Source organism: Toxorhynchites rutilus, chromosome 2 (genome assembly GCF_029784135.1).
Source record: "Toxorhynchites rutilus septentrionalis strain SRP chromosome 2, ASM2978413v1, whole genome shotgun sequence".
Lineage (NCBI taxonomy): Eukaryota > Metazoa > Arthropoda > Insecta > Diptera > Culicidae > Toxorhynchites > Toxorhynchites rutilus.
Window position 1 is genome coordinate 187,943,448 of NC_073745.1, and position 6,000 is coordinate 187,949,447.

The following is a 6,000-nucleotide window of genomic DNA, read 5'->3' on the forward strand; positions in this document are numbered from 1 at the left end:
AGATAGCCTCAGCTCAATAGAAACTATCCGTTCGATGAAACCTATAATAACCTCATGTTATTTTCTTATGAGAATAAGAGAGCTCTTGGGTAGGTTAGTGGGAACATCTTATAGGATTCCATTAGCCTGGGTTCCAGTCCATTGCTCCATTCCAGGTAACGAGAAAGCGGACTCGTGAGGTAAGCATGGGGCTTTGGAAGGCACAATTTTTGAGCGACAAATAACCTATCATGAGTTTTTTGTACTCCTCGTAGTTACATACTCTCCAATTGGCAACACATTTGGAGTCAAGATAATATGGGTCGCTGGTTACATACAATTATTCCCAAGTTATCGACAAACGCATGGGTCATGGGATTGAATGTAGGTCGGGACTTCATTCGCGTGATGTCCCGCCTCATGTCTAATCATTACTTGTTAGATGCACATCTGTATCGCATTGGGAACGTTGATAGTAATATTTGCGTTTGTGGTGATGGTTATCATGACATCGAGCATGTGGTCTGGTCTTGTATAAACCTTCGTTCTGCCAGGGCTCATCTAACGGATTCACTCAGGGCACTAGGAAGGCAATCTGACTTACCGGTTAGAGATATCCTAGCTAGTCGTGACCTCAACCTTTTTTTTTACCAATTTCTCAAAAGTAATGATACCTCCGTTTGATTCCTTGCCTCCTCATCAAACCAAACTACCCCACTCGCTCCAGTCCTAAATCCTAATCCTGTCCAATCAATCTAGTGTTAATTTTAGTTATTATTAAATTGTTAGTCTTAATTATATGGAAAATAAGTTATATTTTAAGGTGAACTTTGACTCGGTAAAGTTAGATAATAAGTAATTAAGTCTGATTAATAAAATTCTTTGGAAAAATTGGGATTTTGGGATTTTACAGTACAATAAATAAATGATGGTATGATGCTCCTCTCTTCTCTGAAAGGGGAAGGAAGGACCCATAAAAATCAAACCAAACAACCAAACATGACAAATGAAAATTTTCGGAAAATTGAATTCCTATATGTTCTACAGTTACATCTAGGGATTGCATTACCGTGCCAATAATTCAATAACCGGTTATTTGGTAATGAAAATTTCATTACCGGTAATACCGGTAAATCACCGATAGAAATTATACTTTAAAATAAACCATTTTCTTGATCAAACGGTTTTTATTGATAATGATTAGTTTACAAGAAAACATTTTGCAATGTTTGCTACTTAGTTTGTTGGCTAAAGTAATACTGAAGGACACAAACAATGTTAATTGTTTCATCTTCTAATCTAGATCGGATATCATTGACGAAATTTTTAGAAGAGAAAAACGCACGTTCAGAATCCAATGATGTTGGGCATACAGTACGAAGAGTATCGAATAATATTTCCACGTATTTGTCTTTGACATCCTCTGTACGAAAACTCTTGTCTGAGTGTTTTCATCAATCCATTCATAGACGTTGAGCTTGGATTGGAGGTTGGATGTTGATACCTTTGATTGCTGCAATCGTGGTTCACGTTTTTCTTTGATGCTCAACTGTTTTGCCGGCTCGGCAAAGTCCAGTGGATTTTTTCCTTCCTGCTGTCTAGCTACTTAATCAATACCATAATCTTCAAATTTCGAACGATTTCAAATGCCTGCTTGATCATTGCAGTCCGACTTTTGATAGAAGATGCCGAAGTCATCATTAATTGTGTCCCGACCACGAGCAGAATGATTATTCATATAGGCGAACAAATCTGCATATACGAAACGTTTCAGTCCTTTCAATCAGGGCTTCAGACAGCTGTACCAAATATTCTAATGGTTGTTCCGATAGCTGTTCTAGCATAAATTGTAATTCAACGTAAAATTCATAAAGACATAGTTCAACAGCGACCAGAACTCGTTTGAGGGCATCAACCAATTCCTTTATCGCCGAAGCATACCCTGTGCTTCGTTTTCAGATCGGGCAGCGATTTTTGAACTGAGATTCGGAGATCGTAGAATCGGCGTTACATTGCCAGTTGTGTTTTACGATCTTATTTTGATTCTCGAGTAATATTTTAAAGTGACATAAAAGCAAATATTTCTTATGGTCTAAACATGAAAAATTACCGAAATTACCGGTTATTTATTGTAAAATTACCGATAATTTGGTAATGAAAAATGATCCGGTATTACCGGTGAAACCGGTAACGGTAAAACCGGTTAACAATCCCTAGTTACATCGTGATGAGCGTTGTTAGTCCATATTGTATTTAATTTCTATATAAATAAAACTGGACAAATGAACAAATGTTTTGATAAGCGCAAAACTCTAGAAAGGAATCGTCCAATTTGCGCTGTCTTTATTTTATTATATTTTGATATCAAACATGTATTCAATGAAACGGAGAAACATGTTATTTGCAAGTGATTTAAGAATCTTGAACGAGAATTGTGAATATTACACGAAAATATTATAATCACGTGTTTTGGTAGAAGTACTAGAAAATTTATTATAAAAGGAAATTGTAAAGTGTCAATTAAAACGTTGAACGTTCGTTTATTAAGAAAACGTGCAAGTATTCAATTAAGTGTATGTTTCCATTAGGATCCAATGCATAATTGAGCTTCCGATCTTGTTTGTACACTTCACAACTCCTTAGTGTTCCAATTTTGCATCAATTGATAGGAAATATATCTACGCATCTATCATAACGAATAACATTTAATTTTTCTTGAGATAAATAATTAAATAATTGTAAAATATCAAGCATTGTCAAAATGCACTATGTGCCCATTTTTGATTGGTCCATTTTGTGCTCCTCAAATCGTACCGACCAAAACGGGCAACCAGAGCAGCAGTGAAATAGAATGAAGCACGATTGGAAAGGAAAAAGAAAAAAATGAACGAAACATTGGTCGCAGTCTCACACATGCGTAATTCTCGAGCCAGCCAGTCAGCTTAAAAATCCCCGCTCCGCTGCCGTAACGGTCATTCTCATTCAAACCGTACACCACATCGGTTCGCATCTCAACACATCAACAAACCAACCCAAGCACCCATGTCTGGACATGGTAAAGGAGGAAAAGTGAAGGGAAAGGCAAAATCCCGCTCGAACCGTGTTGATATGGAGTTCCCCGCAAGGGTAGCTAGGCCGATCGCGTTAGTACCAGTGCACCAGTCCACCTAGCCGCCGTTATATAGTTTCGGCCGCCGAAGTGATCGAGTTGGCTGGTAAAGCTGCTCGCGACGATAAGAAAAACCGCATTCAGAACAGAACACATCAAGACAACAACAGGCAGTTGCAGCGAGTGGCGAGTGGCAAACGCAATCGCAAAACGGCAGCAGGTAGCAGAAGAAAAAAGTTTGTTCTTTTTACAATCTGCTTTGGTGGCAAATCCAGAACAAGGCGGCATCGAGGGCGTTCGAAATGGTTTTTTTTCAAAACCACGAGTACTAAGTTTTCTAAATTGGAACCATTCCATAAAACAAGGCGCTTTTCAGGGCCATTAAACCTTCCAAAAAAGAGTTTAGGAAATAAAGTTCAATGCGTTCTAAAACATTATCCAAAATAATAATAAAACACAAATTGATGTTTTCATAATTTGTTTGCCAGGATCTGATGAGTATGTGAATTTGGCAGTAGTTCTGAGCTTATTGATAGTTGGGGACTTTCAAGATTATTCAATTTTCACCAACTCTTAAATTGTTTCCAAATTGAAAGTACAGTAATTTACAATTAGTTCGACATTTAGCTAATTGGACGGACATGTAATGCGACTTATTTAGTTGGACATTTTTGTAAACATAGAGATCCAAATTATGACCGCACATTGAAAGTCGACACTGTACCACTGTCATCGCAAATGTTCAATTGCAGGTTCAAATCGCCTCCAATGCAACACTGAGTGGCGCTTCGGTACGTTGCATTGAATGTAATTTACTGTAAAATATGTCAAAAGCTGGATGGGAAGAAATTTTCCAACTGTGAAAGCTGTGGCGACTGGCAAATGCAATCGCTAAACAGAAAGGTTTAGCCGAACAAGATGGGGATATCGAGTGACAACAAAACAATAAACTCTTTAGATTGAAGATAATTTTGTGATCCTGAAAAGGACCCTTTTTAGCCTGCATGTGAATCCAACGAGCGAACAAATCGTAATGAATGTATTTTTTTGCCATCGCTCCCTTTTAACGCTCATTCGTTCGTCTCGTTGGACTCGCCCCTCTGGCTGAGTCTGCCGATTTGTCTTTATCCTGTGAGTGTGTACCGCTAGAGTATAAAACACGCGGACCCCAAAAAAATATCTTATTTTCTTTCAAACCGTAAACCCGTGTGGTTGTACGGCATCGGCATCGTGGACGTAACAAAGGAGGACAAGTTAAGGGAAAGGCAAAGTCTCACTCGAACCGTGCCGGTCTCCAGTTCCCTGTTGGCCGCATTCACTGATTGCTCCGCAAGGGTAACTAGGCCGAACGGATTGGTGCCGGAGCACCAGTATACCTAACAGCGATTATAGAGTTTCGGCCGTCGGAGTGCTCGAGTTGGCTTGCAAAGCTGCTCACGACAATCAGAAAACCCGCATCAAGAACAGAGCAGCTTCGGTTCGGCGCTCATCAAGACAACAATTAGTTTCAGTGAGTGGCAAAGTGTTTCTCCGGCACGTCGCATTAAATGTAATTTACTGAACAACATGTCACAAGCTGGATGGGAAGAAATTTTCCAACTGTGAAAGCTGTGGCGAGTGGCAAACGCAATAGCTAAACAGGAAGGTTTAACCGAACAAGATGGGAATATCGAGTGATAACAAAAACACAACACCAAAGGTTCTTTTCAGAACCATCAACATATTCATAAAGAGTAAACAGTAAACTAATCAATTTTTCAGGTAGATAGGTAGGTATTCACGTAGGAGAAGAAAATAAAGCAATATATTTAAAATATATATTTAACAAAAGCTGTCCCCTTTGTATAGTCCTACGTCACTCCGGTTATGTCCCCGACATTACCCACCCGTCTTTTTTTTTTTAATTATTATTATTATTAAAACAAAATATTAGATTATAAGTACCAATTACAGAATGGCAGAAGGAGGGGGAGGATCTCCAGATATTGAGATCTCTGATGATGACTCCCCTCTGGTTGAAAAAACTAATAAAGGAACAGCGAAGACACTTAAACGCGTTCCTACATCAGAGGATGTTTCGTCCGGGGACGAGTCTGCTAACTCTAGCAAGCCCCCCTCTAAAAAACCTGCAAATATCTCCTCTCCAACCCCCCTCGCTCCTACCCCAGCTCAGATTTCGCCTCCCCATCCTGTTGTCCCCGATCCCCTTCAATCCTCGTCATCTCCTTCTCCTCCTGTTGTCTTCTCTCCACGTGTCAAGGTCTATCCTGAAGATGCACCTGGAACTGGTCCGTGGGTTGTTTTCTTCAGGCCTAAGCCAAACGGAAAAGCACTTAATGTTATTCAGATCATGAAAGATCTGGCAAGATACTCCTCCGTGACAGAAATTACGAAGGTTAGACCGACCAAACTGCGTGTTGTCGTGGCTGATCGGAAAGACGCAAACGGTATTGTCGTCGACCAGAGGTTTACCCTGGAATATCGTGTCTACGTGCCTTCCCATGACATAGAAATCTCGGCGGTGATAACCGAAACGGGTCTGACGTGCAAATCAATTATGGAAGGAGATGGCAGATTTAAAAAGCTGCCTTTGATTAAGGTTAAAATCTTAGAATGCCAACAACTCGGCAAAGTCTTCCAGGAAGGGAAAGAATCGAAATTTACTCCGTCCGACTCGTTTAGAGTCACTTTTGCTGGCTCCGCCCTCGCTGACTACGTTATGGTGGACAAATTGAGGCTACCGCTGCGACTCTTCGTGCCAAAGCCCATGACTTGCCTGAAATGCAAGTCAGTTGGTCACACAGCAGCTTACTGCGCCAACAAGGAGCGCTGTGCCACTTGCGGAGAGCAACATGTGGACAAATCCTGCAGTGCGATTGAGCAAAAGTGTCCATATTGCGGAGGAACTCCGC